We start from the raw sequence: 19,056 nt of genomic DNA, 5'->3' as shown, positions 1-19,056 counted from the left end.
ACTGAAGTAAGTGCCACCCCGGACAAAGGCCCCTGTGCCTGCAGATCCTACACAGGATGGTGGAGCTCGCCTGCACTCATCCCTGGAGTGTGTGCGTTCCCTGTGGATGCACCTCGCTTTCCTGCTCACTTTTATCTGTGTCTCTTCCTTGCACTCCTTCTCACATGGAGACAAGAGCTCGGACCAGGCCTAATCAGGGATCACCCCACAACATACCCACCTACAACACAGCAGTTACTAGAAACTCACAGTGTGTACAAGTATTTTAACCGTCTAGTTGCATTTGCCTTTGCATAAGTGTGAAAGTACATAAAGGTATACTCTTAAGGTACCAAAAAATATGACTATCTTCCTGACAAAAACAATTTATGAATTTATAGAAAAGAGGATAATACTTACAAAACATGTAGTGAAAGCACTGTATGTTTTACATCAACATTTATAAACATTCAAAGTCATATTCATTGCTGAACATAGAACATAATAGAAAGTTAAGAACTGAGCTCAGAGAACAGTCAGTATGAAAGGGTAAGTAGAAATCCACACTCAACAGAGTTCCATGGAATTCTAAGAGCAGTCAGAGGTCAGCCGAGGACACCACTTTAGCCTGAACTTGAGCATCATTCCAACAGGGGAGCCACTGTCTGATGCTGACAAAACCCAGCCCGCCCCATCTGCCAGAGCTCATCCAAACATGTGAAATACACGACGCAAGTGTTACTGCCATTCTCAGTCATCACTGCACTTGGCAGGGCTGCCGGACGCCAGGAATCTCTCCCTCTGCAAAAACCGTTTCAAAATAATGACTTGGAGGAAGTGGTGTGCTGATACTGTGAGAAAAAGGAAAAAAAAGAAAAGATCATCCAACACAAAGATAGTTCAAAAAGCATCTGTATACACCGCAGAGGAAACAAACAGCTCAGCTAATTTCAACTCCGAAGAAATCCAAAAGCTGGGTTTACCTTGGCCATGACTGCACACACGGAGGACAAGCGCGGGCTGGCATTTGTCCAGTGACTCTGTCTGTGCCAAGGGGCGCGGCAGGCCGAGGTTATGCAGCCCGAGGTCAGGATGGAGTAAGAGAAGATACACACGCCCCACGTGGCTGCTTCAGAAACAGTCACAGGTCCCCAGGAGGATCCCACACCTTTCTCTCCGGGAGACAGGTGGCCCCTTGGTCATGGCTGAAGCCGCTGCTCTATCAGAAACTCATGGTGGGCCTGCCCCAGCCGTGGTCTCTGCCTCACTGAGCCCTTTTCACAGTGCTGTCCTCAAAGAGCTAAGAAGGAAGGAACACACCTAAAACACTGGAGTTTCACGGGCTCTTTATTTATTTTATTATTTATTTATTTATTTATTTATTTATTTATTTATTTTGACAGGCAGAGTGGACAGTGAGAGAGAGAGACAGAGAGAAAGGTCTTCCTTTGCCGTTGGTTCACCCTCCAATGGCCGCCACGGCCGGCGCGCTGCGGCTGGCGCACCGCGCTGATCCAATGGCAGGAGCCAGGTACTTATCCTGGTCTCCCATGGGGTGCAGGGCCCAAGCACCTGGGCCATCCTCCGCTGCACTCCCGGGCCACAGCAGAGGGCTGGCCTGGAAGAGGGGCAACCGGGACAGAATCCGGCGCCCCAACCGGGACTAGAACCCGGTGTGCTGGCGCCGCTAGGCGGAGGATTAGCCTAGTGAGCCGCGGCGCCGGCGGGCTCTTTATTTATTTATTTGGTCAAGCTTGGGCTGAAATACATCTATAATCTTGAAAATGACCAAAACTGAATTTCCAATTTTTGAGCATTTAAAATTATTCAGGGGCAGGCGCTGTGGTGCAGTGGTTAAGCTCCCGCTTAGGATGTGTGGATCCTGTATGGTGGTGCCTGGTTCGAGGAGCAGCTTCTACGCTTCCGAATCAGCTTCCTGCTAATGCATCCTGGGAGGCGGCAATGATGGCTCTAGTGCCTGGGCTGCCACCACCGTGTGGGAGACCCAAATGGAGTTCTAGGCTCCTGGCTTCAGCCCGGCCCAGCCCTGACCACTTGGGGAATGAATCAGTCAATGGAAGAAATCTCCCGTTCTCTTTCTCTCTCTCTCTCTCTCTCTCTCTCTCTCTCTCTCATTCTGCCTTTCAAGTAGGTGAAACTAAATGTTAAAAAAACAAACAAAGAAACAAAAAACAACAACAAAAAAAACAACTCTTTAAGTGAACACTTCAGTGATAAAGACCATATATTATTACTATTTTAAAAAACCATTTAGTTTTCTGGGGCCTGATGCTGTGGTGCAGTGGGTAAAGCCACTGTTTGCAGTGCTGGCATCCCATATGGACTCTGGTTCTAGTCCCGGCTGCCCCACTTCCAACGCAGCTCCCTGCTAGTGGCCTGGGAAAGCAGTAGAAGATGGCCCAAATGTTTGGGCACCTGTACCCTCATGGGAGACAGGAAGAAGCTCCTGGCCCCTGGCTGCTGGCTCCTGGATTCAGCCCGGCCCAGCCCTAGCCATTGCTGCCATTTGGGGGCATGAACCAGCAAATGGGAGCACGCGCTCTCTCTGCCTCTTCCTCTCTCCCTCTAACTCTGATTTTCAAATAAATAAATAAATAAATCTTTTTAAAAAAAATCATTTATAGTTTTCTGTAAAAAGCAGTTACTTTCCTGGGAGAACAGGTGGTAACTGCTACCAGAATTTCCAATAAGTTCTTAATTTATTTTCAAATATTTTTGTATTTGGGAAAATCTTTGTCAGCAAATTTTTTTTTCAACCCAGGCTGTGAAGGGCTATTTCGAGGTGTTTATTGCCAACAGAATCAAGGAGGCCAAAATATGCTTTTCTTTTCATTTTTAGAGGAAGAAAAGGAAGAATGTTTTTTAAAATTATTAATCTTTAATATGTGAAACATATGTTATGGACCTTCAACTGAGTAGTAAGATTTCTAATTTAACTTTCAGGGCCCAGATCACATGTGGGGACAATTAAAATGCTGTAAGTGACGCCTTCCCTTCTTCCGGCATTGGCCAAAATATTCCAGTTGTGCACAGGAAGCAGAGACGTGGTCCCAGCTCCGTGGCCTGCTCGTGGGCCGGCTCACAGGGCAGTTCCAAGCTCTGCAGTTTTTGCGTTTGTCTCTCTAGGTGGTACACCCGTCAGCATTCCTCAGCAGCTCATAAAACCCAACATAACCTTTTGGGCTGCTCTGGAAAAAAACAGGCTGAGTAATAAGGGAGAGAATGCTTTGTGTCCGATGTTTCCAGTGCTAGTCTCTGGCCAGCAGAAAGAGCAAATCAGAGGCATCTGGAAAAGAGAAGCAGCCGAGGCCACCGTGACCTTGCAGGGGTTGCACACACTGACCCCTGCCGAACAGTCACCTAGGCGTCCACCTGCTGTTCGCGGAACACCACCACGGGCTTTCGGTGCAAAAGGTAATTTCTATCCGACAGGCCTCAAGTGCTAGTGTGGTCTTGAAATGGCAAGGTGCTGACTTCCAGGGAGTGCCACGTTGGGCTGATCTGTCCTCCACATCTCGAGGACACGGGGAGCAGTGGAAGCGGCCAGTGCACAGCAGTGGCACAGAGCATGGAGTGTGGTCTGTGGGAACATGCACTGTGTGGGGTCCGCATCCCCACGGGGCTTTCCCCTCTCTAGAACGTGATGAGGACGTGCACTGGCACCTCTGCGTGGCCTCTATACCACATGCCATGTTAGTGGTTCTGGGCGGGGCCGCGTGTGCCCAGAACTGAACGGAGACAGGAGAAAGCACCAAGCTGACACACAGTGGAAAGGGCAGAGTTCAAGCAAGGCTCTGAGGTTTCCTCTCACTTCACAGATCTTACTCATGCAGTTTCTGCTATGGACTTGAACGGTACCTGTCCCTTGTCTCTTCAGCAGGGGCAGGTTTCTTTGAATAATTTAAAATAATTCAAATTGAATAATTGAAAATTCCATGATCACAAGAGCTCCCTTTGGGCCTTGCCTGCCTCCCCCTTCTGAGATCCACTGCTGCTGGACCCACACTGGCCAAGTGGACGTGAGCAGACTGGACAGCACACTGCTCAGACATGGACAAAGGTGACTCACCAAGCCCCTCTGCTCCCTTCTCCTCTCAGAGGGAGGGACTGGGAACCGTGCAGAGGGGCAGTCAGTCCATGGCACTGGAGAGACAAGAGGAGACAGGAGGAATGGCAGCCACACACAGGGAGAGAGAGGTCCCCCATCCCCGGGACCAAGGGCCCATCACGGTCAAGTGCCTGAACCACACCCGCGGATCCCCTAACAGGCCCTTCCACGTGTCAGGAACCCTCACAAGACAGAGGTGCCCGGACAGCAGGTGTCACAGCTGCCCACGTGCGTTTTATGTATTTCTACAATGAGGGCTCATACAAGTTCAAAGAAAAGTTCCCATATTCCCACTGGGTAGAAAGACCCGTGATTAACTTTCGTGGCTACTTCCTGAAGCCTTCCACTGAGTGGGTCTTAGAAACAGCAATTAGAGGTCACTGAGTGGACAGCTTCCGTGTTCAAGAAGGTGATCAAGGCTCTGACAGCTACATGACCTCGATGACGTGAGTCATTTCTTCACACTAGGTTGACTGACCAACCTCATGGAGGCAACAAACCACTGTCACCAGAGTGAAAGTATAAGGGAAAACACAGCCTAAGAACACAGTTCTATCTGAAAAAGAAACTGGTATTGTTCTAAATTCTACTCTCTGTGGCATCAAGTCAGAAAACACTGTTCTGTAGGCCAAAGCCAAACTTACCCCTAACTACTACTCTATTCTCAAGCCCCTGCTGAAAGCTAAAAGCTACACAATAGTATTTTCCCTTGGAACCATTCAAATAGTCACCATTCATCTGTTAGTTTCTCCTGTCCTGAGTCTTCAAGGTGACCAGGCCCTGCGCTGGGTGCTGGGCTAACAGGGAGGAGGGTGCCAAGGGCAGAGAGAAGGCATTTGTTCTGGGAGCAGTAGACAGGAAGTCATGTCAGCAAAGTAGCCAAAAATCACGCCACGGGAGGGTGGCAAATGCACACAAAACGCTGTGGGAGCTGCAGAGCATTGGGTGTGGACGGCTTCACAGAGGAGCTGCCCGGGCCTGCGCCTGGGCCTGCGCCTGTGCTCACAGGAGGGAGAAGCGCATCCAGATGGGGAGAGGCTGCGTGCGGATGTGGCCCCCGCGGTTGGAGATGAGCGTGGGGATGAGCACGGCGGGAGGTGCGGCTGCAAAGTACACGGGGTCAAACAGGGCGCAGGAGGTGCCAGGGACCCAGGAAAGTTGTCTGATCAGTGGTGCCATGGTCACATTTGTGCTTCCTTAGGCACATTCCAAGGACCGTATGGAAAAGGACTGGAAACTCGGAAGGCAGGAGACCCAATCTGCATCGGTCTGGGCTTTGCAGGCCTAAATTAGGAAGTGAGTAAAAGAACATAAAAGGGCAGACGGACCAGAGCAATATTCCATAGGCGGAAGTAACAAGACAGGGAGGGGCCACTGCAGGAGGAGGGCCAGGCTTCAGACGGAAGGGATTTGCACATGTGGACCTGCAGATCCAGCCAGATGCCAGGTGTATCCAGAAGCAGACGGAAATACAGATCTGCAGATCAGGGCAGGAACAAGCAGAGCCGCCGGTCGGCATCAGCGGTGCATTGCTACAGCCCCATGCACGTGGCTATTTCCTCTTGTCTACAAACAGGGCAGCACAGGTCAATAGCAACAGAATGCAACACACATGCCCACTCCGCAGTTTTCTAACAGCTACATGAGAAAAGTGATGTGAAACACGTGAGGTTAAGAATACATTTTATTTGACCTAGTGCATCTGAAATATCATTTCAACATTAACCAGTACAAAAATTACTAACGGGGGGTTTTACATTCTTTTTGTCCACTCTTCAAAATTCCAACGTGTCTTTTGCAATTACAGCTCAGCTCGACTCAGTCTGGCCTGGTCCCATTTTAAGTGGCCATTAAAAAAGTGACCCACAATGGTGATTTAGGCACCAACATGAAATTTTTTTGGCTTTAGACTTTGTGGAATTAAACTAAATGGAACTTAATTTTACCAAAGAGAGAACAATGAAGAACCCTGCTGGGCCCCCCAGATCACTGACCACCCCTTCCCTTCTGAGGCCCCGGAGGTTTGGGAGGCGTGAGCAGAGTCCTTTGCCCTAAATCTGGCTTTTTAGGTTCTCACACTGGCAGCATCCTGACTGAACTTACATCCTAGAGCCTTCATCTCTTAAAGGTGCATGTCTGGTACTCTGAGAAATTTCCTAAGGCAGTGCTTTAAAGCTTTAAAGCTTGCAAACCAACTTCCTAATTTTGTGATACCTGCACACTACCAAAACAATCTAATTCACCTAATCCTTTTATTTAGTTTAGCCTAAAACAACCTTAACTCCTCATCCATACTTTAGTGTCACCCTAAGTTACTATGTCCATGACACCATGAATTTCATGTGTTGTTATGCATTTTTCCTAGCACACATCAGAATAATCATAATTATCTGAGTAAGTAATGTCCATCCACACGTCTCTGAATTGGTCTGCTTGCTGCTGCTGTAACAAAATACCCGCCAGAGGGTAATGTATAAAGAAGAGAAGCTTCCCTCGCTCACCAATCTGGTGGCCGGACAGTCCAAACAGCATGGCCTCAGCCTCCTGGCAAGGGTCCCCTGGCTGCATCACAACACGGTGAGGAAAGAGAAAGGGCACCAGCCACCCGCAGAAGCGGCCAAGCGTGGGAACTGGCCTGCTCTTGCAAGAGCTATGTTAATCCCTCCCGAGGATGAGCCCACAATCACCTCATTACCTTGCGCTGGGCCCCAGCTCCTAAAGGTTCCACCACCTCTCAACATCACCCCTATGGACAACAAGGCTCCAGCACAAGACCCTTTGAAGGACAGCACTCAAACCACACCCAGACCACAGCCGAGGACTCCGCTAAAACCACCTCACAAGCCGCCTGCAGCTGTTAAGCTCCGAACACGTGGCCCTGGGGGGGGGGGGAGGGCAAAGGAGAACGGCGCTGCTGGTCCCTTGTGATGCCAGAGTGGTCAGTGGGGAGCACACATCTCACTCCACGCATCCCCGCCCTCCTCCCAGCACACCGATGCTCCCTGCCACCCAGGCTGGCATCCACGCCGGCTGCCGAGCACCTGTGCCAACCAGTTCCTGGGTACTTTAGATCTCAGTCCTACCTTGAACGAAGCTATTTTCTTACCTTAACTTTCCAGAGGTTACAGGGCTGGGGAGTTTGGGACTTGAGTCTTAACTGTAAACCACACAAGGCAGATACAACTACAGTACCCATCAGGGTGCCCTCCTGAGAGGTATTATGGTTCTTGTTAACTGACTGGTTTCCAATTATGAAGTTTCTGTAAAGACTACATGCTTTAAGAGAATAGAATTGGCAAAATTCAGTGGTGGGACACAAGGCACTGAAATGGCTTACAAGTCTGTCACATATTACCATAGTGCATAGGTGTCTTTACTGATGTATTAAATAAGATCTATGGCCAGTCTAACAATTACCATAATTTCAGAGCAGTAGAGAGCATAAACAATATTTGGAGATATCTCTAATTGTAGTCTAGTGGTCAGTTTGTCATTGTGTAACAAATTACACTAGAACTAAGAAGCTAAAAATTAATAAACATACCATTTTCTGTGGGTCAGGGATCTGGACACACTGCAGCCGGATGCCTCTGGCTCAAAGTCTGTCGTCAGACAGCGGTCAAGGCATCAGCTGGGCCCAAGCTCCCACCTGGAGCTTTGACTGGGGCAAATCTTCCAGGCTTGCTTACATGTTGGCAGGATCCCGGAATCTCGCCAACCATGGGCCAAAAGCTTCTCTGGGTTTGGTGTCACAGGGCAGCTCACAACATGGGAGCTGGCTTCCTTTTGAGTGAGCAGAAGAGTGGGAGAAAGTGTTCCCAGTACGGAAGCCAGAGTTTTCATAACCAAATCTCAGAGGGCCTTTCCGTCCTCCCCGCCACATGGTGTTTGCCAAAGAGAATCATTAAATCCAGCCTACACCTGGCGGGGGTGGGTTACTCAGAGGCAGAGTTCACTGGGGGCCACTGGACACGCTGAGTGACACGCAGGGTGTCTGACTGATGTTGGTGGTGACGTCACGGGTGCTAACACTGCTGCAGCACGTCGGTGACACGCATGGAAGAACATACACATTTTGCGAAAGGTTGGTGACAATAAAATGGCATGCTTTTTCCTATCCAGTTTACAGGCCTCAGGTTTAAAATCCTTGTGTCAGGGGACGCAGCCCATCTTGCACAGCCAGCGTGGCAGTTGGTGGGTGGGCCCAGGATTGCCCACCTACCCCTGGGGTCCACCATCTGTGAACAGTCACTGTGTGTGAGAGATTCTCTCCCTCTTTTTAAAACCATGTGCTAGTCCAGCTCTGAAATAAATCAGAGTTGGAAAACTTGCCTCACAGCTGCAAAAGGCAAGTGCCTGGCACCAGGAAATCAGAATTCGTGGAGCCCTGTGTACAGGGACCTCTCACCTCCTCCGGGCAGGTGGTGCCCAAGCTGACTGTGGCAGCAAACAAGCCGTGGTGAGAAGTCACGACCACTGCTGGAATGCACCTCGGACCACAGGACAAAGCAAGCAGAGGGGAGCTGTTTTCCTCCAAATTTCAAATCTGAAACTTGGGGTCCTCTGAAAACATGAATCAAAATTATGCTTCCAGCCAGTGATGTGGCCCACTTGGCTAATCCTCCACCTGCAGTGCCAGCACTCCGGGTTCTGTCCCGGTTGCTCCTCTTCCAGGCCAGCTCTCTGCTGTGGCCCAGAGTGCAGTGGAGGATGGCCCAAGTGCTTGGGCTCTCCACCCACATGGGAGACCAGGAGGAAGCACCTGGCTCCTGGCTACGGATTGGCGCAGCGCCGGCTATAGCGGCCATTTGGGGGGTGAACCAACGGAAGGAAGACCTTTCTCTCTGTCCCTCTGTCTAACTCTGCTTGTCAAAAAAAAAAAAAAAAATGCTTCCAGAGCCCACTTCTCCTGTGTTTATTATCTCTCCAGCATAGCCACTGCAGGCCTTTTCCGGCTAGACAGGAAAAATAGCCTGGGACACTGTTATGAGCCCCGTTTCATGGAACCAGTGGACTCAGGGACATAATCACAGGCTCCAGCCTTGCCCTCCTGGAGCCCAGCTGAAGCTGGTCATCACCTCACAGACGTGCCTGCAGGCTTTCATCTTGCTGGAGTGGAGCAGAGGCGATATTCAAAACACTTACCAACCATGAAGCACAGGCACCGAGCAATCAGGATGTCGTCTGATGCGGAGCAGGGTCTGCGAGTGCCCTGTGCTCTGCCAGGCACTAATCCTTTAGCTGTTGAATTATGGGAGAAGTCTTAGGGGTCCTGAGGGTGCGCAGGTGACGGAGAGGTGACAATTCACCAAGTGACTGAAGCGCCTTGGTGTTTTAATGACCAGCGTATCTGCAACACTGCAAACAGGACGGGCCATCAGTGCAGAGGGGGCTGTTCGGCCCCAGGTCCCCACCGAGGGCTGCTGGTGGGGGAGCGGATGAGGGCGCCTGCAGAGTTCTCACCTGAGCCCAGCTCTCCTACCTGAGCCCTGAGCCAACGCCAGAGCCGCCAGGTTCCTAGCCTTGTGCAACCCCTCACTCGGGGCTCCTGGGGGCAGCTGACTGGCAGTCTCCCTGTGACCAGCACCTCCTAAGGGCAGCCAGGGACAGCCGCTGCTGCTTGGCCCCATCCAGCCTATGGACAAGTAAGGACTGCATGGGTCCCCATGGGTTTGATGAGGGCCACGCTCTCGGCTCACCGGCATTGCACCACCCGTGAGCCCCACTGTGGTCCGGGAGAGGAAGCCAGACAGGAGACTCTGATCGGGGACTCCTCCCCTCCAAGGACTGGTTTAGCAACTCCACAACCTCTGTGAGTGGCCCCAGGTCCCAGGCTTATCGTAAGGGCAATCGTCACGCGTTACCCCTTGGCCTGCATCACTCTACTGAAACGCCCTGGTGGGTTTTACTGTGTGCTTCTGGGAAGTAAACTGGGGGCACTGTGCATACAGATAGGCCTGAACGCTGCCTCCCGCCCACGGATGCGGTCAAGCCCCTCTCCCCCCCAAGGCAACCGCACCTCTGTCAGGGGGCTCACTGCAGTGCCCGCCTCGAGATCATTGACAGATAAATTCAATAAACACCGTTGTAAGCTGAAGGCAAGAATGAGAATTTAGGAGTTTTTAGTCTTGGTTCAGGCTATGAAATGTCAATACTGCTCCACTGTACGCATTTAGGTATTTTTAAATGATGCTTTTTTTGTTCACGTAAGCTTGACTAAAAAGCAAAGACAAAAAGAGACTTCAGAGGTCAAAATGAATTTAACAGTCTTGTTCAGACTTAGAACCAAACCACCAGAACTCTGGGTTCTTCCTCTTTTTTTTTTTTAACCTTATTATTTATTTTAATTTAATTTGAAAGGCAGGTGTATGACAGAAAAAGGGAGAGGAGGAGGGAGGGAGAGAGGGGGAAGGAGAGGGAGAGGGAGAGACAGAGACAGAGACAGAGACAGAGAGCTTCCATCTGCTGGTTCATTTCTCAAACATCTACAACAGCCGAGCCTGGGCCTGGACATCACTCCAGGTCTCCCAGATGGGTGGCAGGGCCCATGACCTGAGCAATTATCTGCTGCATCCCGAGGTGCACATCAGGAGGAAGGTGGATCAGGGACTCGAACCCAGACACTTTGATATGGGATGGCAGGCATCTTAACTGCTGAACCAAATGCCCATTCTGGATTTTTGCTCTTGATAGGAGATTTTATACCTCCTTTTCCACAGGAAAATAGCATAGATTAATTCATTTAAATGTGTATAATTAGATACTGTTTCAGTGATATTAAATGCAACTTTACATTTAAGATAACAATTACATAAAGATTATAACAACCTCATAATATTTCCTTCAATTGCCTTGATATGGAAAGCAAAGGAAAGCTTGATTTGTTTACGTGCAGCTCTTGCCCATTGTGTTTAAAAAATGTTTTTTTTCTTAAGAATTATGGAAGAGGTCGGCACTGTGACATACCGGGTAAAGCCACCACCTGCAGTGCCAGCATTTCATATGAGCACTGGTTTGAGTCCTGGCTGCTCCACTTCCGATCCAGCTCTCTGCTGTGGCCTGGGAAAGCAGTAGAAGATGGCCCAAGTCCTTGGGCCACTGCACCCACGTGGGAGACCCAGAAGAAGCTCCTGGCTGTTACGGCCATCTGGGGAGTGAACCAGCAGATGGAAGAACCCTCGCTCTCTCTCTCTCTTTCTCTCTGCCTCTACCTCTCTGTTAACTCTGCCTTTCAAAAAAGAAAGAAAGAAAGAAAGAAAGAAAGAAAGAAAGAAAGAAAGAAAGAAAGAAAGAAAGAAAGAAAGATAGATAGATGGAATCACTGGGGCTGAGCAATAGAGACAAAGATCCTGGCCCTTCTCCTGCTGTTACCCAGAAAAGCATTTTCCCTGATTTGTCCCAGAAATCAACCAGTGATCATTATGCACAGCCCCAATCCATATTTTTTTAAGATGCTATTTATTTATTTTAGAGACAGAGTTACAGACACACACACAGAGAAAGATACAGAGAAAAAGGTCTTCCATCTGCTTTTTAACTCCCCAAATGACTGCAGGGGCCAGAGCTGGGCCCATCCAAAGCCAGGAGCATCTTCTGGGTCTTCCATGTGGGTGCAGGGTCCCAAGCGATTGGGCCATCTTCTGCTTTCCCAGGCCATTAGCAGAGAGCTGGTTTGGAAGAGGGGCAGCCAGGACAGGAACCGGTGCCCATATGGGAAGCTGGCACTGCAGGCAGAGGCTTAACCTACTATACCACAGCGCTGGCCCCAGTCCATGGTTTTTATGTTTTAGAGGCTCCAAATGATTTTAGGGGTGGTATTAAATCACTAAGGACATTAAGAAAGGTGAACTTCATCTGGGATTCTAACTCCCATATCCAGAGATGCCCTCCTGACTTCTCTACATGGAGGTCTACCTAACAGACATCTTAAACGCATTCTATCCCAAACTAAACCCTCACATCTCCCTCAACCCCAAATGCACCTCCTACAGCCTTCCCCATCCCAGTTTGTTTGATGGTTTCTTTATTCTTCCTGTACTTGGGCCAAAGCCCTTGGGCTCTTCCTGCATCCTCTCTCTCACCCAGTGCTGTTGAGTGCAACAGTTGGTCTTGTTGGTTCCACCTTCCTAAGCCCCGGACTGACTGCTGCTCGCCACCTCCGCTGCTGCCTCCTGCACTCACTGCCGTCATCTCCCGCCGACTCATGGCCGTGGCCTCTTCACTGGTCTCTCTCTCCTACTCTCACACGTCTATTCTCTAGCTCCCACAGCCCAATCTCAATTCAGCAGCCAGAAGGATCCCTTGAACCTAAAGTCAGATCACTGTCTGTCCACACAGTCTTCCTGGAGCTTGCTCTCTGTGTGAAAGCCAGAGGACTACATCGGCCTCCCAGGCCCTCCGGGATCTCACCTCCCCGTTTACTCTGTCCTGGTCACACTGGCTCCTTGCTGCTCTTTGAACTTGCCAGGTGCACTCCTGCCACAGCACCCTGTGCTTGCCTCCGTGTACCTGCGTGGCCAAGTCTTCACCGTCTTCTCCATGATAGTCACCCTACCCACCCAGGAAATCCTCACTATGCCTCTGCCCTGCCCTGCTGTGCTTCCTTTCCCAGAACGATCGTCACCTCCTAACCTTCTAATGGACTGCATCACTCCTGATTATCCACAGCTGCCAACTAGAATGTAGGGACCCATGTGGGAGGTGCTCCGCAGTATTTCTGAACTAAAGGAAAATGCAAGCCCCCAAAAGAAAGGCAAAGAGAAAAACACCCCATGAAAACACCCAGTGGCTGGCACCGTGGCTCAATAGGCTAATCCTCCGCCTTGCGGCGCTGGCACATCGGGTTCTAGTCCCGGTCAGGGCGCCGGATTCTGTCCCGGTTACCCCTCTTCCAGGCCAGCTCTCTGCTGTGGCCAGGGAGTGCAGTGGAGGATGGCCCAAGTGCTTGGGCCCTGCACCCCATGGGAGACCAAGAGAAGCACCTGGCTCCTGCCATCGGATCAGTGCAGTGCGCCGGCCGCGGCAGCCATTGGAGGGTGAACCAATGGCAAAGGAAGACCTTTCTCTCTGTCTCTCTCTCTCACTGTCCACTCTGCCTGTCAAAAATAAATAAATAAATAAAATAAAAAAGAAAAGAAAAGAAAACACCCAGTGTCCAAACTGTGGACTGCAGTTTCCAATAGCAGGACACCCAAGTTATAACCCATCTTCTTCTTCTACAGTGTCTGTGGCACTTCGAAGAGGAGCAAGAAAAAAAGTTGGACCGACACTGAGGAGTGGCTGCTGAATTCGTGGAGTGGTGGATCGCCACAGTTCAAGCACAGAGCCGCGGTCACAGAGGCCCTAAGACCCTCCTTTTATCTGGGAGTGAGAGGCACAAGGCACAGAGTGGCTGACTGACATTAAAGATCCGTGAGGAGGCCAGCGCCATGGCTCACTTGGCTAATCCTCCGCCTGCGGCGCCGACACCCCATATGGGTGCCAGGTTCTAGTCCCGGCTGCTCCTCTCCAGTCCAGCTCTCTGCTGTAGCCCAGGAGGGCAGTAGAAGATGGCCCAAGTGCTTGGGCCCCTGCGCCTGCCTGGGAGACCAGGAAGAAGCACCTGGCTCCTGGCTTTGGATCAGCGCAGTGTGCCGGCTGTAGCGGCCATTTGGGGAGTAAACCAGCGTAAGGAAGACCTTTCTCTCTGTCTCTGTCTCTCATCATTGTCTATAACTCTACCTGTCAAATAAATAAAAAAATAAAATAAAATAAAATAAAAAAGATCCGTGAGATGCGGCTGGGTACAACCACCGATACAGATGGTGCCATCATCACTTCCAGTGACCACGGTGGTTGTCCAGATTATACTCCTCTGAGACACCCCTTCTGGTACCCAGAGGTGTTAATATTGAGAAGGGGGTCTAGGGACCTTGGGATCTGTGCTAAGGATGGCGGTCCCTTTGGAGGACTGCTTAATCCAGACCATGGTGAGCCCTGAGCCCTACCTGTACCTCATACCAGATTTGCACCCATATGTTCACAAGATTTGGGGTCCTATCCTTGGCCTGTCCCAGGCACCCACTGGAAATGCATCCTTTCTGAGCTCTGACTCCATGGGGACTAGTTCATTACACACAAACCTCCTCTGGGCAGGATGGATGAGATGCCTCCCTACAGAATTACCACCACCTGTATCTGTCTCCCAGAAATGAAGCAGAGGTCACATTAGTGGGGTTTGGGAAGTTTCCCAAATTCATAGTTTCTTAGTTTACTCCCACAGGGTTAGGGTGTGGCCTCTGTAGATCCCAGGAGGGCACCCATATACAGATTCCAAGTCTTTGGGACCTCCCCTCAACATGGCCCCTGATATGGTGACCAGTCCTAGGGCCAGGGGCTTGTTTTGTGCCCACTGCCATCACTAATGAGCTATTCTGACCACAGATAAATCACTGAACTTTTTGGGACTCTAGTTTCCCAATCTAGACCTGAAGGGACAGAACTCTCTTAAGGTCTTGACTATTTTTTTTTAAATGCAAGATTCTCTTTTTCTTACCCATCTCTAAGTTACAAATAATGACAAGAGCGCTGGAAAGCCTCTTTCCTATGCTTTTCTCAAGACCAGATGTTCCTGGCACCAAAGAACAGGAAAAAAATAGTTTCTGAGAAACCTAACATTTTTGTCTTTTAGAGAAAATTCTCTTTTCAATTCCCTGTCCCCTATTGGTACCTCCTATGGAGCCTTAAGAGAAATCTTTAAGAAGTCAACTATTCCTCCTTCCTGCCTCATTAGGATCTGTCTTACAACAACAGCATTTTTCCAAGTTTTTTTCCCCTCATAAAAACTCTGAAATATTTTTATTCTGGCAACTGAACTTGAAAACCTTGATTTGCCTGTGTTTTGCAGGGAAGGTTATTAAATGCTCTAAGGAAGAGACAGGGCTATGGCAGGCAGCACGGTAGGTGCTGGCCTGAGTTTTCAAAAGATGATGTTCATGCCACGGCGGAGGTGAACCAAGAAGGGGAAAAGAGGCGAGAGGAGAAAAAGCGAGGGCACGCACGGCTTTGGGAGAGGTCTTGGGAGAGGCGCTGCTGGCCGGTCATCAAGAATGCTCCCTTGGTGAAATGGCCTCTGGACTGGGGCTTTCCTGAGAAGTCACAGGGCAATGAGGAGGCGGAGTTGGAACTCCAGTTCTCCCCCTTTCCCAGCCCCCTCTCCGCGGCCTCCTGCAGAGCTGGGCAGCCTCTCCGCTGCTGGTCCCACCCCAGTGTTTAGGAGTCAGGATCATTCCGCAGGTTCCCTAAGCCTCTGAGGAAGACTAAGTCTACCTGCTGCTGGCCTGGAAATCAAAGACGGTGCTCCAAGTCACCACCATTGAGCAAAGCGGTGACTTACAGAAGGGACAGTGCAACGACAGACCCTCCCAATGCATCTAGATGGGTAGTTAGGAACAACTCCCTGGTCCGGAGCCAGCAGCAGAGTCCAAATATCTGAAGGCTCTAAGATACCAGAATGACTTTTAATTGACAAAACTTATGTTCTAAAGAATTTCCCCCTATTATACCACACACACACACACACACACACACACACACATTCATATCTTGTATCCTACTGTGACAAAAGGCTGTTTTTAAGCCATACTAGGAATACAAAATAATACAGAGTTAATTTGAAATACGACGTATTAAAATTTAGGCATGACCACAGGAAGAAAAAAGCTGAATTCATGCCAGAAAATACCAGAATAAGCACTCTGGTGAATATGTCACTGGAATCAAGCAGCAAGCTCTCATATGCACTGAGAATTTACAGTGTGGGCAGTATATGGCTGGCATGCACCATGCAGGCATGGGCTGTCACACACGCTAGGCAGTTACACTGTGTCAGACTTCCACTTTGACAACGCATCTATTCCCAGTTTATTCTTTCCCAGGAAAAGCTTTCTCTGCCCTTTCATAAACCGTTCTTGTCATTTTCATAACAAACGTAGCCATTCTTGTCATTTTCTGGTGCCATTTCTTGGCAGAGAGGAAGCAATGGAGGATTTTTTCTTTTTAACAGCACTAACCTTCTGACTAACGAAGAAATGGAGGGAAATTGAAATAGCAGAGGGAGAGACGGATGAGGCACACGGGCAATCCCTTCCCTGGCAGTGGGATGGGTGTCCATCTCAGTTAGAAGACAGCGCCTCCTACGAGTCACCACCCAGGCGGCGCCAAGCTGCCGCGTCTCCCCCACCACGGCACTCTGGGGTTATCCTCCAGGTGGTCTGTTTGGAGGGAGGATGGGATGCAAAGGCATATTCCTGGGTGAATCTCAGAAGCTAAACACAGAATTGCCTTATGATGATGCAGCAATCCCGCTTCTAGGTTATAGGCAAAAAACAGTGCAGGGTCCCAAAGAGAGATTCGCGCTTTCATGATCACAGCAGCATCATTCACAACAGCCAAAAGAGGGAGGCAGCCCAAACAGCAGATGAATGGACAAAGGAATTATGACATATACCTACAACAAAATGGTATTTAGCCTTCAAAAGAAATAAAATTCTGACATGCTACCACGTGATAGATGCGAAAGCTGTTAAGTGAAATAAAGCAGTCACATGATTCCACATGTATGCGTATGAGCGACCTAGAGCAGTCACGCTCCTAGTAACAGAAGGTAGAATGATGGTTGCCAGGGCCTGGTGGGAGAGGGGCCACAGGGAGCTATTTAGTGGCTGTCAAGTTTCAGTTAGGATGAAAAGGTTCTGGAGATTGGCTGAACAACAACGTAAATACACTTAACAGTACTAAACCATACACTTCACAGTTAGGACGGCACAGTGTACGTTATGTGTGTTTTATTGAAACCCAGCCCTCTGCATCCCAGCATCCTCCTGTGTCACCGTGGTAACAGTGCCCAGGAACTTCTCCCCAGAGGGTTGGGCCTCTGGATTTGCTCCGGCAACTCACAATGTGACCAAAGATGAATGAATTCTATCCTGTAAAGGCTGCCCTCCTCAGAGTTTTCTTTCTTATTTTCTTGTCGTTACTAACACGAGTGTTTGGTGTGTATCCATCCACAGCTGTGCATGCTTACTTGAAGCGTGACTCGAGCTAGCCGGGACTCAAGAGGAGAGGCCTGTATCAGGGCACTGCGGGAGCTCCACAGAAAATGGGAGGAAAAGACATTTATTTTGATGCAAAAATTCCTGAAATCCACACACACGAAAGCTCTTCAAAAAGTTCATGAAAAACACATATATGAAAAAACTGCATGTGCTTAAAAATCATTTGCACTAAAATAATACGTTTTCATGCCATTGTCCATGACCTTTTTGAAGTGCCCTGGCAGGTGAGGGTGTGGAGAAGAGGGAGCTGTGCAGTCAGCCCTGTTCTTACTTCGAGAATTCAGTAATGTGTCCATAATGTTCTTCCCCGCGAATGTCACCATTTTCTCACTGGGCTAAATAAAGGTGACTACTGGTCTCTTTCCACTCTGACCTTTGAACTGAACTCGGTGTTCAGCCCCGCGGTAACTCCTGCCTAAAATGCACACTCGAGACTCACGGCCCCGGTGCTCTCCACCTGCCACCGGGATGCTCCAGCTCCTCGCAGGCCTCAGCCCCAGCCCCAGCCCCGAGGCGCCGCCTAACAGGGGTGCTCCAGCACCCTCTGCCTGCATCGCAAACACGAAGGTATGCAGCGGAAGCCGAAAGGCGGAGGAGGGGCTAAGAAACGGCCAGGGAGACCCAGATGCCCCCGAAGGAGTGGGCGCCCCTTGTGGACCGATGCATTTGCAAGGGCGAACTCAGGCCCGTCTGGCGAGCACTGGAACCAAAAGCCCCTTTCCAGTGTGTGCAGCAGGTTAGCACGACACCACACTCCCCTATCAGCAAGGCTCGAAGTGAAAGAGCAAAGCAAAACGGAGGTGTGCAGCCAGTGCTGAGCTGGGAGCCTAGTGCTGGTGCTCACCGGACGGCGTCAGGCGCATCCCACTGTGGCGCCCACCCCAGGGTCTCCTCCAGGTGCTTGCATAAAGGGCTCCAGTCCACAATAAAGTCCAATCCCCACCGCGGGCCCCCATCAGAGCTGGGGGAGGGGGGCTCTGCAGCGGCCAGGCTGAGGCTCCTCCCCGAGTCTGCCTGCTTCCTCTCCATTTTCTTGCATAACACGGTAGCAAAAAATGAAAAATATGTGGCAATCTGAGGACATCATCAACAACAATTTTTCTTTCATCACGGGATATAAACAACGCACGACGCCGTGACGCCCTCCTCCTGGAGCACCCTCTGGGCTGGAATGAAGACGCGGATGGAACCGGAAGCCCGGCTGCTGCCCAGCCCGCCCGACTGCGTTCACGCAGAGCCGCATCTAACATGTGTTCCAAAACATCCAAAAAAAGCCCAGCAACCTGTCTGGCTGGCCTGTCCTAGAGCTTACCGACAGTTCAAGGACCCAACAATTACCTTCCCTAACTCAGATTAGAGGCATTTCCGTGTTCCAGATACACAGCTCATGGAAGCAGGATGAAAAACTAAGTTTATTTTGGTGCACTTTTTAGAAATCTCTATGTGCAGTTTTCCATAACATGCATTTGTCCATGAACTTTTTGAAGACCCCCTCTTATGCACAGATCTCAAAATGTTTTGCACCAGAATAAACTTCCCCTTTCAGTCCATCTTGAAGCACTCTTGTGAGGCTGAGAACCCCAGGGGCCACCGTGTAAGGGCCTTTTATTGACTTCTTGGAAACTGTCCCTCACTGGCCACAGGATGGATCATCTCGGGCCTTTCAGATGTTTTTGGGTTCCTGTTTTCCAACTCTCCAGCCACACGTCTGGCTCTTCAGTACACCCTCCAATCTTCCCTTCCACAGAAGCTCAGGGCAGAGAAGAGAGCTCTAGGAACAGCTCAGCCTCATGGCCTCTGCAGGCTCTGCTGTGCTGCAGCTCCCCGCTGCTCTGGCTTCTTAAACTCTTATGC

The 19,056-nt window shown here is 50.0% G+C and overlaps 1 protein-coding gene across 3 annotated transcripts in view; it reads right to left on the bottom strand.

Annotated features, from left to right (window-relative positions):
• The window catches only part of WIPF1 (WAS/WASL interacting protein family member 1), a 129,561-nt gene that overhangs the window by 63,989 nt on the left and 46,516 nt on the right, over positions 1–19,056 (bottom strand). The window contains exon 1 of one of the 3 annotated variants that reach the window (XM_070070672.1): positions 9,254–9,275. The exons of the other annotated variants lie outside the window; for them this stretch is intronic. The gene's annotated coding sequence lies outside the window, so the exon portion shown is untranslated. Of the gene's footprint in view, positions 1–9,253; positions 9,276–19,056 lie in introns of those variants that run through there. 3 annotated transcript variants of the gene reach the window in all.

The sequence above is a fragment of the Oryctolagus cuniculus genome, chromosome 3 (assembly GCF_964237555.1).
Source record: "Oryctolagus cuniculus chromosome 3, mOryCun1.1, whole genome shotgun sequence".
Classification (NCBI taxonomy): Eukaryota; Metazoa; Chordata; class Mammalia; order Lagomorpha; family Leporidae; genus Oryctolagus; species Oryctolagus cuniculus.
This window is presented reverse-complemented; position numbering and strand designations above follow the sequence as displayed.